General features: G+C 47.8%; 1 pseudogene; it reads left to right on the forward strand.

The window, feature by feature from the left end:
- Window positions 1-647: 647 nt before the first annotated feature.
- Window positions 648-12352, forward strand: LOC109688130 (small ribosomal subunit protein RACK1-like; annotated as a pseudogene).
- The last annotated feature ends 8946 nt before the right edge of the window (window positions 12353-21298 follow it).

Below are 21298 nucleotides of genomic sequence, written 5' to 3' on the forward strand. Positions count from 1 at the left end.
CTCTTGGACAAGGCCCTGATGGGCTGGCTGTGGCCTGGGCCGTAGGACAACAGCAGGCACGGCCACCGTCTCTGATTAGACCAGCTCAGCAGTTGCAAGTTTGGGTGTTAACACCCATGTAATGTCATGCAGTGTCAACCATGACATACCTCGGGTGGGCTCCAGGGACATCCAGGGCCAGCAGGACATCAAGAAAGTCATGGAGAATCTTTGGTCTCCTGTCATCCCTTCCCAGTAGGCTGGGGTATGCCCTGTTCTGGAATTACCCATTGGTTTAACTGCAGGGGAAGGAAGAAAGGAAGGGCAGGAGGGACGACGGAGGGACGGAGGGACGGAGGAGGTCACTTCTGGCTGGGCTGTTTGCAGCAAGCCATGGACTTTGGTTATAAAGTCAACCCAATGTGGGAGTGTGTCCATCAGCCCTCCCAGGAGCCTAGGTAAGTAGTAGACACAGTTTTTTCTTGGTCACAGTAGGGGACTGGAGGACTCTCACAGGTTTAAGATGTGTCTGGCCCCTGGCTCTTGCCTGCCACATTCTCCATCACATTTGGAGAATGTGGATATGAAGCTAATGGACTCCCCCGCCATTAGCTTCATATCTTCATTGTATGGATGCATGACACTCGAGGAGAATTTGTCCCCCAAATTTCTCGGCTCTGGTCATTTGCAAGGCTGGGTGTTTTCTTCTGGTCAAAGTCTTGTGCTCACAAAACTTTTGAACTGTCTCCCATCATCTAATTAAATTACCCTAATTTTTTCTTTCTTACTGTGTGGCCATTGTCACAAAGATGAAAAAAGTCACAACACAACAAATGAAAACCTAGTCTTCCCCATCAGAATAATTTTCTTGCATAAATTTAACCTTTTGAAATCACTCAGTTTTATCTTGCTAGGAAAGTTTTCTGGGTGAGACACAGATATGGTTTCAAGCAATGAAAAAGACAAGTGATTGCACAGAAGATCAAGCCATGAAAGAAAAAAAAAAAATGAGCTGGGCACCAGTGGCTTATACCTGGCTGAGATTGGGAGGATCAATGTTTGAGGCCAGCCTAGGCAAATAGCTCGAGAGACCCCATCTTCAAAGTAACCAGAGCAAAATGGACTGGAAGAGTAACTGCTTTGTAAGTACAAAGCCTTGAGTTCAAACCCCAATCCCCTGGGGAAAAAAAAAAGAAGATAAATTCTACTTCATTGAAATTAAAACTTAGGCTTTTTGAAAGATACTGTTAAGAAAATAACACAAGAAGCCACAGACTGGGAAAAAATATTTATAAGACAAAAAAATCTAATTAAAAAATGACCAAAAGGTTTTTCGAAGCACTTTACCAAAGAACCCATACCAATGGCTGGTAATTATGCAAAGACGTTCAACACTAGTAGTCATCAGAGAACTGTAAATCAAAGCCACAACAAGCTGGGTGCGGTGGTGCACACCTGGGAGTGCTCAGGCTTGGGCTTTTTTTGGGTTCAAAAAAACCAAAACCAAAACCAGAGCAAAACAAAAGAACCCACAATGAAATCCCAACACATACCCACCAGAGTGACAAATGAAATCGACCAATGCCAATCGGTGGTGAGAATCTGGACTAATTGGAACCCACACACCCTGGTCGGGGGGATCAGGTGGAACAATGACTTTCTCTAACATGATAGAAAAAGTTTATTATATTTAGAACTAGTCAACTGGATGCAATGAAGATGTCCCAATGCTTCTGCATCACCCAGAAACATCCTAACCAAGGTCAAATGCATGCCTTTTGTTTCTTAAAAGCCCAGAATGTTGGCTTTGCTGGTCAAGGTCGTGGAGCTTCTTCACAGCATCTGATCTGGACCTCTACGTCTGTGACCGACAGCAGTATGCTCCTGACTGCTATTTCTGCTCAGCTTCACAGTGGGGGAGCTTGACGACCATTTAAGCTTGTTTTTCCTGGGAACGCTCCTCCCAGGCTTCTGGGCTGCCTTTGGGGCCACGGTGCCTTGGGCTACTGAGGGTGGGTGACACGGAGATCTCCATTCTTTTGGTAGCTTCAGCTCTGTCCTCCTGATTGTCAAAGCCTTTGCAAGTGCTGTTGTCTCTGAGCTCTCCGGTGCCATCCTCATTGCTATAGCAACACCCAAGCCTGCTGCCATCAGGATTGAGCAGATGAGCCTTTGTGGTACCCTCAAGGTGTCACAATGGCTGGCTAACCAGAATACTGCCATCCACGGTTCCCAGTCCACTTCTCGAGAGAAGAACTTCCTCATGTGCAAACTGATCAGGGAAGAGACCAACTATGACGTCCTACAGTGTGGTCTGAGGGGCCACGCCAACTTTGCTAGGGACACTGTCATCTCCTCAGTGGCCGTTATGCCTTGTCAGGCTCTTGGGCTGGAACCCTGAGCCTCTGGGATCTCACAACGGGCACTGCCACAAGATAATCTGTAGACCACACCAAGGATGTAGCAGTGAGGGCTTTCCTTCTGACAAGTGGCTGATTGCCTCTGGATCCCACAACAAAACCATAAAGTTATGGAATACACTGGGTGTGCACAAATCCACTGTCCGGGATGACAGTCACTTGGAGTGAGTGTCTTATGTCTTATTCTCACCCAACAGTCGTAATCTGATTGTCATCTCTGGCGGTTGTGACAAGCTGGTTAAGGTGTGGCATTGGCTGACTGTAAGCTGAAGGCCACAAAGGCTACCTGAACGCTGTGACAGTCTCTCCAGATGGATTCCTCTGCGCTTTGGGAGGCAAGGATGACCAGGCCAGTCTGTGAGATCTCAAGGAGGGCAAAATCTTTCTCCATTAGATGTTGGGGACATCATCAATGCCCTGTGCTTCAGGACTGCTGGCTGTGTGCCACCACAGGCCCAGGATCAAAGTCTGGGACCCAGAGGGTGAGATCATCACAGGTGAACTAAAGCAGGAAGCCAGAAGTTAGCAGCCCCAGCAGCCTGGCAGAGCCACCCTGGCACACATCTCTGGCCTGGTCTGCTGGTGGCCACACTGTTTGCTTTTTACACAGACAACCTGGTTCAAGTGTGGCATCAGAACCCACTCGAAATTTATGGCAGAACACTAGAAATAAAATCTGGCTCTCTAATAATTAAAAAAAAAGCCACGTTTTGGTAGATATGAGGGTTTTCTTCTTTACTTTCAGTACCACCGTGCCTGAATATTTTCGATCCCCAAATTTGCATGTTGAAACCTAATCTAAAAGCTGTGGTTTTAGGAGGCCCCAGCAGGTGATTGGGTTGTGGAGAGGGGAAGCCTTGCATATGGGATGAGGCCCTTATAAAGAGGCTCCAGAGAGCACCCTTAGCCCTTCTGCCATGGGAGAGCACAGCAAAAGGGCACCATCTAGACAGAAGCTAGGAAGCAGCTGTCACCCGACACAGAATCTACCAGCTCCTTGACCTTGAACTGCCAGCCTCACAAACAGTGAGACACAAATGTAGTTTACAGTTCTCGAAGCCTACACTGTTATTTTTTGTGACATGAGCAGGTGCTGACCCCCCTCCTTTGACCTGCAGACTTCACCTCCAGGCAGCCCTCCATCCTGGCAGATCCTTGGCTCCTGCTGGGGTGCACACTCCTCGTCTGCACACCTTTCTTAGAGCAGCTGGAAGGTCACAAGCTGTGTGACCTCGTGTGTATATAGCTTCTGGAACCTCCGTTCTGGAATCTGTGAGATGATTTTGGTAATGATTGAACTTGCACTATAGAGGTGAGGCCTGATGGAAAGAGAACATCTGTGGCAAGCTCTCCCTGGGGAGCCTCGCTCAGCCATTAGCACTCTTCCCTGTCATGCTCTATGGAGAGGCCTCACTAAGCACTGTGTCTCCATCACCTGACACCATGGTGGGACACTGTCGCCATCACTAAGTGTGTAGGAACCAAAGTTTAGGTGCTTCTCTGCCTATTTTCTTTTTCTCCAGCAAAGGAAAGGGAAGGCCAGGCAGACTAATTATATGAATAACTTAATTGATGTCAGCTTCACCAGCCACTGTGGGCTGAAGATGTGCAGTGACCTGCCCAAGGCCACACAGATGGTGTTTAGCAGAACAAGGACTTCTGCCTTCTTTGTACCAAGGTTACCTTCCCCACGGCAACCTGCTTCAGTAAGGGAAGAAGATTTTTTTCTTCTTTTGGGGTGACGTATGTGCCAGTTCTGGTCCCCTTCTTTATTTTGTTCTCTCTAGCGCCTCTGAGAGACTTGCCAAAGACAGTGAGCCCTCAGAGAGCAAGTTTCAGGTACTAACAAGAGCAATTACCTCCCCTCTCACCACCACCACCACCATCACCACCACCACTACCACCACCACCACCACCACCACCATGCTTAGCCCCTGGGCTCTGCAGATTCAGCAAGGGTTGTCTGACCCCCATGACAGCTTGTTTATCTGCACAGAAGTCCTAATAGGTGGCTGGGCATGGCGGTTGGTGCCTGTAATCTCAGCTATTTGGGAGACTGAGGTAGGAGAGTTGAGGTCCAAGGCTGACTCAGGCAAAGCTCAGATCCTATCTGTAAGACAAACTAACGTATACAAGGGCTGGGGGCATGGCTGAAGTGGTGGAGCACCCACCTAGCAAGTGTGATATTCAATCCCTATTTTGCTGCCAAATTAACAACACAAAACAAAACAAAAAACAAGGAGTCCTTACAGGTGGGAGCTATTGTAATCCCATTTTTAATTGGACCTTAGTAAGTAGCAGAGCTGAAATTCAAACTCAGCCTGTGGGACTCAGGAGTCTGTGTCGTGCCAATGGGCAAGGCTGGCTCAGTCCTCCAAGTTCAAGTCCCATCAGTCAGTTAGCATATCTTTCCTGGGCAGTGTGGGACAGGCAGTGTGCTAATGCAGAGGAGTGACATTTATGGAGTAGTGACTAGGTGCTAGCTGCTACCTAACGACTACACATGTGTCACGTTTATTTCATTCTCATGGGGGCACAGTCGTTGTATGTAGACAGTTTCCTTCCATTTTACAGATTAGAAAACCGAGGTTATAGTATGAACAAAAGCTCCCAAATGGTAGAGCCTTGATTTGAACACAGAACTTCTTTACCCCGTGCTGTTTCCCGGGATGGAGTAAGGCCAGCAGTAGCATTTGGAATGGCCTTTGAGAGAGAAAAGGCCAGGGAGAGGTGGGCACTGCAGGCCAGGCACCGGTGAGAGGGTGCCCAGCCAACCCTCGCTGACTCGAACCGAATCATGTGGTAATCCACAACCGGAGTCTGATATCATCTCTGGGAATGGGCCTGGAGCACCCGTGAGAAATAGCACAATCGTTGAGCAATGCAGCCTCATGTCTTAGGAAATGGGAAATTCTACAAAGGAAGATTCTAGGAGTTTGGAGAGGCAGTCACATGTCATTTTCACATTCTCCCTGAATCCTTTCTGCCTGTTTCTCCACACTCAGCCTGGACTATGGCCTGATCCCCTCCGCTCTGCTCCTCCAACCCTCACTGCCTGTGACAATCCCGCCCCTCCCTTGATTGGGCACCATTCCTGGCCTCTTTCTTGAAGTATCAGCACAGCCCTTGCGATGCCAGGCTCTGGGGGGACAGCGTAGGTGGAAGCTGGTAGAATAGTTGAGAATATGAAGTAGCTAATCCTGCGTTTAAACAGGTTCCAAGGCTCAGAGAGGTGAAGCAGGGGTCCCAGGCCACACAGCTAGAGGAGTTTTGCATACAGGGGAGGCTGGGCCAGGGAGGCGCTCAGGCAGCTGACAGTAGCCGTACCCTCCTCCACACCTGTTGGTATCAGATCTAAGTGTCTTTTCTCCACCATGAGATGGGAGGAAGTTGGATGTCAGAAAATATTCCTGAGAGTGGCTCAGTCACCTGATGGGGACTTGGCCTGAAGAAAGGCTTGAAAGACGTTAGCTAAAAAAATCCCCTTCAAAACTGTATTCAGAGCTCAAGCAAGGGCCACAGACCCTGGGGCTGCCATGTAAAACGGTGTCCTTGTGGCTCATAGGGGTCAGCTCTCTGGAAAAACCTGGCCTGGGGACAGAGCCCAGTCCTGGGGAGCAGGGTGCTAGGCAGAACAAGACCCCATTTTTCTCCTCTCATCTGGTTGGGAGAGAGATGAATAATCATTTCCATGCTCATTGCGACAGGTGCCCAGGTTGGGGTTGAGACAGGCAGCCTCGGGTGGCCTGGAAGCTAATGTGGCAATTACGTGGATTGCTTCACCGTGAGATGGGAGATAGGAAGGTGCTGTGGGACCCAGCCCTGGGTGTGCTCGGCACTGCCGTGATGTCTGGGAAACCAGAGGGGACCCGCAGTTCTGGAGGTGGTTGGTCCTTCCCAGCTCTCCAGGGTGATCTTGGTGCGGCTATGGAGGGAGAGAAGGGGCCCCAGGGAGGAGAAAGCCGGGTGTAGAGTGGTGCTGACAGATGGCTTGATACTGATCACAAGGTGTCCTTCCCAGGCCAGGAGGGACAAGCCACCCCCTGCATGTGCAGGAAGAAAAGAAAACTGCCAGAGATGTGTCCTTGCTACATTGCTGATCTCACAGAGCACAAATCTGGCTTCACCATCCATCTTGCCTTAGCCTCGTTTCTGGCTCTGTGTGGGAAGAGATTTAGGCTGCGTTTCTTGTTGCTTACAGCCGGAATTGGCCACACCTAAAACATCTATCAAATTATTGGGTTCTATCTATCTGTCTGTCTGTCTGTCTGTCTATCTATCTATCTATCTATCTATCTATTGTCTTTACCTGCTTACCTATCTACTGCCTATCAATCTACTATCTTATATTGGGGCTTAAAAAAAAAAGGAAATCAAAGATGAGTGCCGTTCACAAAGGTGCTAAAGACACTTTACAGTAGGTCATCAACTATAAATTAGCAGAACAACCCTGGCCCACTTCCTTGTATCTCTGCCCACATGTTCTCAAAGTCCAGAGAGTTCTCAAAGCAGATTTGAGATTTGTGCTATCCCTGCTCCTGAGTGAGTCCCCGTGTTTAGTCCATCCAGCAGAAATGAGCACAGAGGCTAAGAGCCCAACCCAATGTGCCAGGTGTACATTGTGACATTTACAAAAGTTCTTACAGTATATCATAGCTGGATTCACCCCCTCCATCATTCTCCTTTATCCTCCTCCCCCCGCCATTCCTGGAATAGTCTCGACATGTCTCATTTTCTCATTTTTATACATGAGGACATAATACGTCCACTACATTCACCCCTACATATCTACTTTTTTATTGGCCCCTTGCTTTTGTTTTTTATGAGTGTCTACAATTTTAAGAACCAGTTGTTTTTCTACATGTTAAAAGGCTTTTTAAAAATCAGTTTTGATAAAATACTGCATTGTGTCAAGCTGTCATATCTTTGGTGTCATTTTGAGGGGATGGCAATGAGTGTGAGGATGTGCGCACTAAATGAACCTGGCTTTTCCCTCTTTTTGGGTGGGAGAGCCTCTGTTCTTCCCTTGTAAATTTCTTCTTCTCTCCTCCTCCTCTTCCTCCTCCTCCTTTTGGGACAGGGTCTTACTATGTAGCCCAGGCTGGCCTGCAACTCACCATCCACTTGCCTCTGCTTATGGAGTGCTGGGATTACAGGCTTGAACCGCCACGCCCAGTCTCCCTCGTAAATTTCTTTCCATCTCCTGCTGTTAGATGAGACAAACTGGGAAGGTCCTTGGTGAACAGCACATGCTTCACAAAGGCTAGATTCCTTCCTGCCTTTCTTTTCTTCTCTTTGTCCCCTCATCATTATGACAATGCATCCTTTCAGCACTGATTGGTTATAAGGATGCCTTATTAATTTTGTAATGGCCTTTATTTATTTATTTTTTGCAAGGCTGGTGAGTGTGGGGGCATAAATACTGATCTTAATTGATTCTGTGATTTCAGCAATGTTAGATTTTTTCCTTTCCTTTGCTAGGCAAGTGCTCAAATCCTGTGCTATACCTAAAAACAGAAACACACATCTCAGAATCCAGGGGATTTGACATCAGAGGTGACCAGGAGCAACATCCCCCAGAGAGAGGGCCACAGGGAGGCTGCTTGCCCATCCTTACTTGGTGGGTCTGTCTGGGGTTGTTTCCTTCTCTTGGCTTCCAGAACCCAAGCCTCTTTCTCCCACCTCTTACTTGATCTTCTCTCTGCCTTGTGCTGGGTCCTCCTCACCACACTGAAGTGCTAGTGTAGGTAGAGTCCCCAGCCCTTTTCTTCTGAATTCTGCACTCTCCTAGGATGCTCAGATCCAGGTCTTTATTTTTTAAATTTAATTCTATTTTTTGTACTAAGGATTGGACTCAGGGCCTCACGCTTGCTAGGCAAACACTTCGCCCTTTGAGCCATAACCCTAGTCCTCTTGTTTTTCGGATAGGGTCTGGCAATTTTTTGCCTGGGTTGGCCTAAGTCTTCGATCCTCTTCTTACCTCTGTCTCCTGAGTAGCTGAGATTACAAACATGTACCATAGTGCCTGGCTAGTTCCTTGTTTTTATTCTTTTTTTTTTTGGTGGTACTAGGGTTCGAACTCAGGGCCTTCACGCTTGCTAGGCAGGCACTCTACCACATGAGCCACTCCTCCAACCCTAGTTCCTTGTTTTTAAATACCATCTCACACTAGGCTACTCCCAATATTTTTGCCTCTAATAACCTGACAGTTTCATTTGAACACCTTACAGACACCACACACCCTAATACTGCAAACCATATAGATTTCCCTCCTCAGACTTTCTTCTTCCCCAGTGGTCCCCATCTCAGTTAATGGGACCATCTTGCTCAAGCCTGAGCCAAAAAGCCATCCTGGGCTTGTCTCTCTCACACCCCACATTTGAACCATCAGCAATTTTACCTTCGGATAACATCACCCGCACCCCCCCCAACTGCCTGGTCCCAGGTATGGATACTCCCCACTTAGTCTCCTGCTGTGCTTTCAACTGGGCTTTCTACTTCTACTCCTACCCCAAGAAGCCACACAGCCACCAACAGATTCAATAAGGACAAAAATCTGGCTGGTGGAGTGGCTCAAGTGATGGAATACCTACCTAGTAGGTGTGATGCCCTGAGTTCAAACTCCAGTACCAGAAAAAACAAAGCAAAACAACAAGAACAACAACAATAAAAACCTATGCAGAGGATTAAAAGTATGTCTTAGATTGTTAGGCGTGGTGGGGACTGAGACAAGAGGATTGAAGCTCAAGGCCAGCCTGGGCAAATGCAAGTTCCTACCTGAAAAACAAACTAAAAGTGAAGGTACTGGAGGTGTGGCTCACGTGGCAGAGCGATCGCCTAGCCAGCGGAGTGGGGCGGGGGGAGTTCAATCCTCAGTCTTGTCAGAAGAACAAAGAAAAACAAGAAGAAACAATGTCTTAGAAATGCTTCTGGTGTCTTATCTTCTAAGCATTTTCGGGTTAGTTTAGTTATTCAGTGTTGAGTTTTACTGATAAGCACCTGATTAACGGGCTGGAAGCAGGTATGGAATAAATACGTGTTGTGGGAAGGACCTTCAGTCCTGACTCAGATTATAATGTATGTGTGGCCTTCTGGTTTTCTTGGCCTTGGTTTTCGGCAGGGACCCTGTGGTGCAGTGTGAGATCTTCTATATTCTACTATTTTTATATACAAAGTGGCCCGTCATAAACCACTGAGATGATTTCATGATTCATTAGTGGGCCGGGACCCCCTGAACACAGTCTGGCCACGTCGTGACTGTGACACTCAGTGGATTGCTGAAAGCAGGCCATTCGTTTGCAGATGGAGGAAACAGGACTCTGCCAGACGCTGGAACCGGAGCGGGATCCTGATTTGGTCATCTGCTTCGTTAGAATCTAGTACCTTTTATATTTTTGTCAAGGTCACAGCTGCCCTAGACAGTCATCCTGGGTAAGGTTGGCTCTTCCAGGATCGCTTGTCTCTACAGACGTTCAAGTCCTTACCCAAAACGACATAGGACTTGCGTATAACCTACACATTCTGGCCTAGGTGCCAATCACCTCTAGCTCACTGGTGACATCTAATACAATGCAAGTGCCATTCATAATCATAACATATTGTTTAGGCAATGGTGACAAGAAGAAAACTATTTTACAGATGCTTTGCTTTTTTCCTGAATGTTTTTGATCCACAGCTGGGTGGCTCCCCGGTGGCGGACTCCTGAGCTGACCTTCGCCGTAGGCCGACTGGGTGACAGTGAGTGTGCTGGGTGCTTTACAGTGCTGTTCAACGGTTTTCAGCACTGGTTGCCTATTCAAAAGGAGGGGGGAGGGGGACGGGGGAGAGGTGGCCCAAACACTGTATGCACATATGAATAAATGTAAAAACAATAAAAAAAATCGACTTCCGCACTCCCCAAGGTCAATGCAGTCAGAAGCTCTGGGTCACAGCCTGCCCCGCAGGTAGTTTGAATGGGCATTAAAACTCACACGACTCTCAAATAACCCCATGTGGAAAGGACTAGTGTATTTCTTTTCTTCTGGTAAGTAAACTGAGGCACAGAGGGAAACTACCTTGGTGGAGACTCCAGCTCTGGATGTCTGCTCCTTGGCATGTGTGACTCCTCATGGTGACCGAGGAGAGGTATTAGGAAGAACAATTGCTGATAAGAATGCTGGAGGCCTAGAAAGCTTCAGAGCTGGCCTGAGGCCACTGCTGGGGTTTGAATGTGTCCCCAAAGCTTACGTGTTGAAAACTTGGCTCCAATGCTGCAGTGAGAGGCAGGACCTTCGAGAGGTGATTGGGTCCTGAGGGTTCTGTCACTACAATGGATTAATCCATTCACAGACAATGGATTAACGGATTAATCCATTCACGGATTAGTGGATTAATGGATTTTCATCTGCTTACCCATTCATCCATTCGCTCATTCATTCATTTACTCATTCACTCATTTACTCATTCACTCATTTATTCACTCATTCATTCATTCACTCACTCACTCATTCATTTACTCACTCATTCATTCACTCACTCACTCATTCACTCTCTCACCCATTCATTCACTCTCTCACTCTCATGCAGTCATTCATCTCCACAGGACCAGATGTTAGCTACTAATAGAATAAAAATAGTCTTGGAAGTCACCATTCTCCCTGCTAGGTACTCAGAACTCAGGAGAGGAAGGTGGATTTTTAAAAAAAAGTTAAGATTTTGATTTAGCATACATTAATGATATGAGGGGCTTCATTGTGATAACTGCACAGGAAGATGGGTTTAACCAGCAAACGAGCTAAGACAGAGCAAGCCCTGGGCTGGATGCAGAGGGGGTGTTCGGGGGTCTGAGGGAGGTGGTGATCCTAGCCCTGCTTAGGGGCTCCTTGTCCACCTTGGGGACTCACAGCTGGTGGAAGGTAGGAGGTCTAAAAGCCAGGTTTGCTCCTGGGCCTCCCACCCCACCATCTTAGGCAAGTTATTCACTCTTTTCTCAGCTCACCTAAAGCCTTCTCTGCCCTTAGCGAACATTTGGAAGAGGGAATAAACCTCTCTGTGCCTCAGTTTCCTCAAGTGCACAGTGAAGGAGGTATAATATGTCCTGTCTACCTCACAGAGCTCTTGTGGGAGTGAAATGAGAAAAGTGTTACCTTGTGGTGAGGTTAAAGGCCCAGGTGACTGCTTGGAAAGTCAATATTAATCCTATGGAAAAGAGAGGGGGCCAAGATTACCTACTATTTTACCAAAGGGAAACCCATTCAGAGAAGGTTAGTAACATGCTTAAGGTTGCACAGCAAGCCAGAGACAGTTAGAAATATTTTTCTGCCCTTTGAATCAAGGTTTTCCCTTCCACCTGCCTCCCTCCACCAATCAACCACAGAGGGCAAAACTATTTCTGGTGTCCTTTCCAGCATCTAAGTTCAGGATTGGTCAGGAAGCCATGGCAGTGTGGCTGGACCCCAGTTCATCAGGTGCCTTTGGCCCCACCCCTGCATCCCAGGCTCTTTTTTGAAACTCACAGAAAAGTAGTATGGGTTTTCCTGGAGCTGAGATGTTTACTAGGTCAGGCTGACTGATTGCAAAATGGGGATTGGGAAAGGGTGTGGAAGGCGGGGCCGGGATCTCAGCACTGTGGTTGGACCCCAGCAGACCCTCCAGCACAGCCTGGTGCCTGCCAGCCTTGGTGACAGGTGTTCAGCAGATCCTATCACGTCTGAGGAGGGACTGTCTGAGAACCCGTGGCCCATAGCCCTGGTGTGCAAGGCTGGTCTGTGGCACTTACAGCAATGCCTGGCACCTTGTTAGTGCTCAGTCCACACGGACTTCTGTTCTTACTGAGGTCTCCGTGCCTGGCACTGCTGGTCCCTGCATCCCATGCCCCCTCCCCAGGGACTGGCTCCATCATCCACCCATCAATGGAACTGGATCCCTGCACATCCGGGCTTTCCGGCTCCAGTGTCACTGTTGCCAAGACTTGAGGCTGAGCATCTGTTGGGCCATCGAGAGCCCCCAGGATCCACACAGGCACTGAGTAGCTTTGGGGATGTGGAAATGTGTTCCTTCTTCCAGGAACTGAGACCCTGGAATGGCAGGTAGAAGGTGGATAAATGGTGGAGGCTGGAGGCCAAAGTGCATCCTCGTGGAGGTTTAGAGGCCTGGACTCCCACGCTGGTCACTTGACCTTCATCTTTGGTTTCTCAGGAGAGTGGTCACAGTTCCTACCGATTTGGCTACAATGGGCCTTGAACAGAATGAGGGAATGCGATGGGCGCCACCAGATCGAATTCCAAGCTCTGCAATTTTGAACCTAATGGCCTTGTGCCACAGGTCACAGATGCCCTCCCTGGGCCTCAGTGTCCTGCACACAGGAGGCTGCAATGCACTGCTGGGCTGGTGTGGGTGTGGACAGCCTCTTCTGCTAGCAGTGGGTGTGAGAAGGAAGGTGGAAGGAGGAGGATAGGTCCTGACATGGGTGTCGGAGTAGACTCTGGAAAACACTGCCATCTTGCTGAGTGAGGCCTTTCTGAACTGTGTCTAGAGCCTGCTTGCGAAGTCTGGCTAGGCAGACATTGCTGGGGAAACCATAGCAGTCGAGAACATGGGAGATGGCCTGGGTTCAAATCTTGGCTTTGCCTCTTCCTAGTTGTACAACACTGAGTTAACCCTTATTTTATTTCCAAATCTAAACAGGACAGTAGCTGTGTCTCCTCCTAGGGCTATCATGAGCACCGAAATGAGAGAATGAGAGTTTCAATCCGTGGCCCAGCTCCCTGTGTCTGGCTATGGCAGGAGGTGTGGACAGAGAGAAAGTAGGCTTTTAATCTCCATCATCCTTGGCTGCTAAGACAAGAGGAAAGGGGAAGGCTATGCCCAAAGTGAGAGCAGAGTCTGTTTTCTGCACCTGCCACTTTGGAGAGCATTTGTTTTTTGGCAATAGGTAACCAGAAGTCAGAACTGGTCAACTGGTACCATCCCTCACACACCCAGGCCACCTGACCCCTGGCTATGACTCTGCTGGCGAGCAGTGCAGGCAGGTGGGGTGAACTTATAAGACAGGCAGGTCCCCAGCCCAGGCCTGGGGCTTGCAGAAGTGGAATGAGTACTGGAGGCAGTCCAAAGACCAGGTTCTGATTCCAGCAGCTTTGGTTCTGAGGCCGTTCCCCAACAGTTCCCCAAGCTTCTGCCTGCCTGTGGTGGAATGGGGAATGCCACTAATACACTGTCCGGGGACCACAGATGCAAGTGTGGTGTAAACAGGAAATCTCAGAGTGTCAGGAGCCAGGATGAGGGATTCTCCCAGGGTAGGACTTCCAGGGCTCCCTGCACCTGTCATCCAGGAGATTCCTATCGGGGGCACAGACTTTCAACTCCTGGTGTCAGGGCACCAGAAAGCCCCAAATGCTGGAGCCTGGTGGGGAGATGATAGCCATGGGTCTTAGGGGGTGCTCCCTCCATTTTCATGTGCTGAAAATGTAACCCCCAAAGTCCTCTGTTGGTGATATTTGAGAGGTGGCACTTTGAGAGGTAGTTGGGTCATGAGGCCTCCGCCCAGAGGAACGCATTAGTCCACTCATGTCATTGCAGCAGTGGCTTTGTTATAAAAGTGAGCTTTGTCTGTCTGTCTTCTTTGTCTTATGGGTGCCCTGCCATGCTGTGGTGAAGGAGGAAGGACCTCATCTGGTGCCTGTGCTATACTCTTGGACTTCCCAGATCTAGAAGGAGCCAAATGGAACTCTAAAGAACAGTATATTAGTGCACATTGATTGTTTCAAATAATGGTCTTCATTGTGACATTTTTTTTTATTTTTTTTTTTTTCATTTTTCTTTTATTATTCATATGTGCATACAAGGCTTGGTTCATTTCTCCCCCCTGCCCCCACCCCCTCCCTTACCACCCACTCCGCCCCCTCCCGCTCCCCCCCTCAATACCCAGCAGAAACTATTTTGCCCTTATCTCTAATTTTGTTGAAGAGAGAGTATAAGCAATAATAGGAAGGAACAAGGGTTTTTGCTGGTTGAGATAAGGATAGCTATACAGGGCATTGACTCACATTGATTTCCTGTGTGTGGGTGTTACCTTCTAGGTTAATTCTTTTTGATCTCACCTTTTCTCTAGTTCCTGGTCCCCTTTTCCTATTGGCCTCATTTGCTTTAAGGTATCTGCTTTAGTTTCTCTGCGTTAAGGGCAACAAATGCTAGCTAGTTTTTTAGGTGTCTTACCTATCCGCACCCCTCCCTTGTGTGCTCTCACTTTTATCATGTGCTCATAGTCCAATCCCCTTGTTGTGTTTGCCCTTGATCTAATGTCCACATATGAGGGAGAACATACGATTTTTGGTCTTTTGAGCCAGGCTAACCTCACTCAGAATGATGTTCTCCAATTCCATCCATTTACCAGCGAATGATAACATTTCGTTCTTCTTCATGGCTGCATAAAATTCCATTGTGTATAGATACCACATTTTCTTAATCCATTCGTCAGTGCTGGGACATCTAGGCTGTTTCCATAACTTGGCTATTGTGAATAGTGCCGCAATAAACATGGATGTGCAGGTGCCTCTGGAGTAACAGTCTTTTGGGTATATCCCCAAGAGTGGTATTGCTGGATCAAATGGTAGATCGATGTCCATCTTTTTAAGTAGCCTCCAAATTTTTTTCCAGAGTGGTTGTACTAGTCTACATTCCCACCAACAGTGTAAAAGGGTTCCTTTTTCCCCGCATCCTCGCCAACACATTGTGACATTTTTATACGTGTGATACGTGTGTACAATTCCTTCAGAGTCTCCCTTCTATATTTTTTTTATTTTTGGTAAGTGGGACTGGGGTTTGAACTCAGGGCCTTGCACTTGCAAAGCAGGTGCTCTACCATTTGAGCCACTCCAGTCCATTTTGCTCTGGTTATTTTGGAGATGAAGTCTCACAAAATATTTGCCTGGGCTAGCCTCTAACTGTGGTTCTCCTGATCTCAGCCTCCCAAGTAGCTAGGATTGCAGCTGCTAGTGCCTGGCTCCCCTTCTATTTTATGTCCCTTTTTTCCCCCAGTTTCTACATATGAGAGAAAAATATGTGATACTTACGTTTCTGGGTCTGGCTTATTTCACTTAACATGATGGTCTCCAGTTTCATCCATTTTCCTGCAAATGACACAATTTCATTCTTCTATATGGCTGAATAATACTCCACTGTGTATATACACCATACTTGCTTTATTCATTCATCTGCTGATGGACACCTAGGCTGATTCCACAGCTTGGCTATTGTGAGCAGTGCTGCAATAAACATGGGAGTGCAGGTGCCTCTGTTATATGCCGACTTTGATTCCTTCCGATATACGCTCAGGAATGGTATGGCAGGATCGTGGGGAAGTTTCATCTACACTTTCCATCATGTCTGCACTAATTTATAATCCCATCGATAGTGGATAAGGGTTCCTTTTGCCCTGCATCCTCACTAGCATCTGTTGTTCTCTTTTAACCTTTATTTATTTATTTTTTAAATAAATTACCTAGGCTGTGGTATTCAGTTACAGCAACAGAAACTGTACTAAAGGAGGAGTGTGACCATATCACTGATCTCACCAGGAGCCTGAGTTCTGGCCCAGCTTTTGCTGTCATATACCCTTGAGCAGGTTACTTCCCTTCTTTGGGCTCCAGTCTGATCTGTGACGTGAGAGGCAGGAAGCTGCACAAGTGTGACAAGGTGTAGACCAGGTTGGTAAACCATGTGAAATAACTTGGCCAGACACAAGGGAACTGCATGGGAACAGCAATGGCCAGGAGCTCCGGGTCCCAGCCCTGCCCCAAGGGCACGCATGCAGTGTGACCTTGGACAAGTAACTTCGCTTCTCTGAGCCTTACTTGCTTCATGTGTAAACAAGAGTCTAGGGTGAGTCAGTAATTCCCACACTGGGTACACACTGGAATCAACCTGGGACCTATGTAAGGGACACTGGTGACTGGTCCCATCCCAGCCTGACTCAGTCAGAATAGCCAGAGAGGGGTGTCAGGATAATTTCCAACTAATGTTGGGGACATCTGATCCAGGTGATCCAAATCTTCCTCTTGCCTTGAGTTTGTTTGATTTCTAGGAAGTTTGTGGGATACAGTGGTCACAGGTGTCCCCAACACTGCAGTCATCATTCTCTTTGCCAAGAATGGGGAGATCCTGCCCAGCCATAGAGCTGATGGTCTGAATTCTGGTGGTGTATGTACTACAGTTACCTGGGAAGCTTTGTGACTAGGCCCCATCAAAGCAAGTAAATAAGGTCTTTTTGGGGGGGGGTTGGGGCATCACTGTTTAAAAATATCTCCCCAGGCGATTTAAAGTATGTGCACTCAGAGTTGAAAACCACTTTTCTAAGAACAGCTAGTGAGCCAGAGAAAGCAGACACCTCTTCTCCTAGTCCCTTCCCTTCTCGGCACAGGGTGCTCATGGCCTGGCGTGGGTGTTGGCCTCCTGGTCCTGGAGAGAGTGAGCTCTGAGCGAGTACCTGAGGCAGGTGAGCTGGTGGCTAAGGGCCTGGCTCCAAAACCAGGTGGTCAGGGCTTGAATTCCAACGCTCTGTCCTTATTGGCTGTGTCACTTGGGCCAAATTTCTCTGAGCCTCAGTTTTCCTGTTTGTAAAATGGGACTCATGATGGTGTCCACCTGAGGGGGCTGTGGAGGTTGAGTGAATTGTGCTGCAAAATTTGCAGAACGGAGGGGTGGGGCACTCACCATGCACGGTCAGGACGCGCTGTCCTGCGGACGCTTGATCCATCTTCCCGTGACACCGCCCATCTCCCTCTAAAGACACTTGGCCTCTCGATAAATCTCAAATTTCACTTCTACCTTGGGGCTACCGAGCTTTTGGGGAGGCAGGCTTGCACAAACTCAGCAGACTGCGCGGTTTAATCACAACTGACCAGAGCGCAGGCCTGAACGAGAGCTTCTCCACATCTGCCCAACTGAGGGATGAGTGAGTGGGATTTAAAATTTTTGTTTTTGAAATTTCTTTTGATTAAAAACAATATTTTTTTGACCAGGCTTGGTCAAAACTGCGTGTAGTAAGTCTGCCAATAAGCAGGCTACTGTAAATTTGAGAGCGGGGCTTGTGTCTTGTTTGCTTCCAGACCCCGATTAAGGCAGGCCACTGTCCCACGTTTCTCCATATCCGACTTTCTTTGGTCTTCTTTCCCATGCTCATTTGCTAAGCCCGAAATACTGAATTTTTTTAGGAGGGGGTAGGGTGGGGTGGGACTGGGATTTGAACTCAGGACTTTGAGCTAGCAAAGCAGGTGCTTTACCACTTAAGCTATCCCTCCAGTCCATTTTGCTCTGGCTATGTTGGAGATGGGGTCTTTACAACTATTTGTCCAGGCTGGACTTGAGCTGCAGGCCTCCTGATCTCAGCCTCCCTAGAAGCTAGAATTACAGATGTGTGCCACTGGTGCCTGACACTAAGCCTGCAGTTCTTAACCCTGGTTGTGGATCAGGCCGTCACTGGAAGAGCTGTAGAAACTGCAGATCCCAGGCCCACTGCTCACTGTCCACCCCCTCATCACAGTTATTCAGCAGGTCTTGGGGAGGCTGGAGTGCTGGGATTTGGAACTTTTAAATTAAAAAAAATTTTTATGGCAGTAAAGCTGGTACCCAGGGCCTTGCACATGTTAGGCGAGTGCCCCACTGCTGTGCTACACCCTATCCCCCGCCCCTCACCGCAAGCGACTCTAATGTTCATCCCACTCTGCACTGGAAGGAACTCCATGGGGACTGGCTGCTTTACACAGTCACAGGCCAGAGAAGAGTCCTTTGTCAGCCTGGGAGTATGGCTTGTGCTTCAGAAAATAGGACTAACATAGAGTCTGTGGTGGGGAACGTCTTCTCCAGAGCTATTCGTTTGAAAAAACTCGTATTTCAGTAATTCCCTTGGTGAGACGGAGTCTGTTTTCCTACTTGGACCTGGGCTGGTCCTGGTCACTATGACTAGTAGGCTTTGTGGCTTTTACCTTCATCTTTTGGAACACTCCTGTGACCACCATGGGAGAAAGCCACTTAGCAGACAAAAGAGGAGCAGCTGCATAGAGGAGAACAGAGGTGGCCAACAGCCAGCACTACCCACCAGGCTAACAAGTGAGGCCATCTTGGATTTTCTGCTCCAACCTAGCGGTAAAATCAGCAGAGTTGCTGACTAACTGACCAGGAAATTGTGAGAAATAATAAGTCATTGTTCTTTTAAGTCAGTACATTTGGGCTTGTTATAGATACCAGAAATATATCTTACCTACACTTTTTTTTTCTTTTATTCATATGTGCATACAATGTTTGGGTCATTTTTCCCCTCTTCCCCCCACTCACTCCCTTACTCCCTGATCCCTCCTTCTTCCCCCCAACCCCTTGCAACCAGGCAGAAACTATTTTACCCTTATCTCTAATTTTGTTGAAGAGAGAGTATAAGCAACAATAGGAAGGAACAAGGGTTTTTGCTGGTTGAGATGAGGATAGCTATACAGGGAATTGACTCACATTAATTTCCTGTGCGTGTGTGTTACCTTCTAGGTTAATTCTTTTTGATCTAACCTTTTCTCTAGTTCCTGGTCCCCTTCTCCTATTGGCCTCAGTTGCTTTTAAGGTATCTGCTTTAGTTTCTCTGCATTGAGGGCAACAAATGCTAGCTAGTTTTTTAGGTGTCTTACCTATCCTCATAACTCCCTTGTGTGCTCTCGCTTTTATCTTGTGATCAAAGTCCAATCCCCTTGTTGTGTTTGCCCTTGATCTAATGCCTACATGTGAGGGAGAACATACGATTTTTGGTCTTTTGGGCCAGGCTAACCTCACTCAGAATGATGTTCTCCAATTTCATCCATTTACCAGCGAATGATAACATTTCATTCTTCTTCATGGCTGCATAAAATTCCATTGTGTATAGATACCACATTTTCTTAATCCATTCGTCAGTGGTGGGGCATCTTGGCTGTTTCCATAACTTGGCTATTGTGAATAGTGCCGCAATAAACATGGGTGTGCAGGTGCCTCTGGAGTAACCTGTGTCACAGTCTTTTGGGTATATCCCCAAGAGTGGTATTGCTGGATCAAATGGTAGATCAATGTTTAGCTTTTTAAGTAGCCTCCAAATTTTTTTCCAGAGTGGTTGTACTAGTCTACATTCCCACCAGCAGTGTAAGAGGGTTCCTTTTTCCCCGCATCCTCGCCAACACCTGTTGTTAGTGGTGGTGTTTTACCTACACTTTCAGCTCAAGGTCTCTGGCAGCCAGAGAAGGGGTAGAAAGGATAGAATGGAACAATAGTGATTCTTCCAAGCCCCTGGGACTTGAAACTTTGTCTAACATCAGCACAAGGAGCTGGACAGTCCCTGAGGCACAGACAGACCCCCATCTGGCTGTGGACTGGTGGAAGGCTCATCTCACAGGTGACCTGAGGTTCCAACTCCCCCTGACATCTGTCTGCACTTTGGCCCCGGGGCCTTGGGAAAGCTTGGGGCAGTCATGAGTGAGTTAAACGCTATCTGATCAGAAGTCAGAGCCTGTTTTCATTTTCAAAACTCTGTGTGTCAGTGGTGCTAATGCAATGACCAGCAATGTCTTGAGCAAGTGGCCGGCAGGGGACATAGGATGGCTGTTTGCTCAAGATAGCACCATCACGCAAAAGCAGCTTGCCTAACTGGGTTTGTAAGCGATGGTTACGAGACCACCATTGCAACAGGCTCGCTCTGGGGGATGGTCCCTGGGGGAGCTGGTCCCTCCAGGCCAAGTTTGGGGCCATCATCCACTTTTCTAGAGCCTTTGGGACCCTTGGGTTTCTGGCAAAGAGTAGGAAAAAAAAAAAAAAAGTCCTAGTTGGGAAATTCCATCAGATGTGCAGAAGGAGGTCGCCCTGGGGCAGGAGGCTTCTGGACACCCCGAAAGGAAGTAGCCTCTGGTATCAGCAGGGGCTGGAGATGGCTGGGGACCTTGGAGGGTAAGGGGCATTCTGGATGCTGAACAAGGATAGCGTGACTTGGGCTTCTGAAAACCTTGACGTGGGTAATTGGTCCAGGGGCTGGAAACAGCTTTCATTCTTTCTCCAGCACCTAAACCATGGTGTGTGGTCCAAGCCCTGCCTGTTCTCAAGAGACAGCTCTTTGGGTGTTTTCTGGAACACCAAGTTATTTGAAATTCTTTATCCTTTCTAGTCCTCCCTCTTGGTCAGTGTCTGAGTTATAAGGACCACTCTCCCCCTGCCCCCAGCACTACCCACACGCCCTCATCTAAACTTTTAAGGTTTAAAACACTTTCAGATACTCTCCCAATTCATCTTCACAGCAGCCCCGAGAGCTGGATATCATTACACCCATTTTAGATCTGGGGACATTAAGGTGAGAGAAAGATTCTAAGTCAATGTGTCACACAGAAACAACGTGGGCCAGAAACGGGAGCCACATACGTGACTGGACATTTTCTGGTAGTCATATTTAGAAAACTGAAAAAAATAAGTGCTGGGTGTGGAGGCTTCTGCTTATAATCTCAGCACTTGGGAGGATCATGAGTTCGAGGCCAGCCCGGGATACAGAGAGAGTACAAGGTCAGCCAAGGTCGTGTAGTGAGACCGTCTCACCCACTCCCAAAATATTAAGATTAATTCTAGTAATAGATTTATAACCCAGTATATCCAAAGTATTTTCATTTCAATATGCAGTTGACCCAGAAACGATTGAGCAAAGCTTCTCTTTGTTTCATGTCTGGGGTGTGTTTATCCTGCTGGCACATCTTGACTTGGATTACTCACATTTCAGATGCTCGGTGGGCACCTGTGGCTGGTGGCCATGGTTGAATGGCCATGATTGAATGGCACAGTTTTTTGTCTGCCTTCCTGAAGCTTCTCTCTGTCCTGTGAAACGCATCTTAATTTTTCTATTTCAAAGGGAGCTGCCCAGGCCCAGGCCTTCC

The sequence above is a fragment of the Castor canadensis genome, chromosome 3 (genome assembly GCF_047511655.1).
Source record: "Castor canadensis chromosome 3, mCasCan1.hap1v2, whole genome shotgun sequence".
NCBI lineage: Eukaryota > Metazoa > Chordata > Mammalia > Rodentia > Castoridae > Castor > Castor canadensis.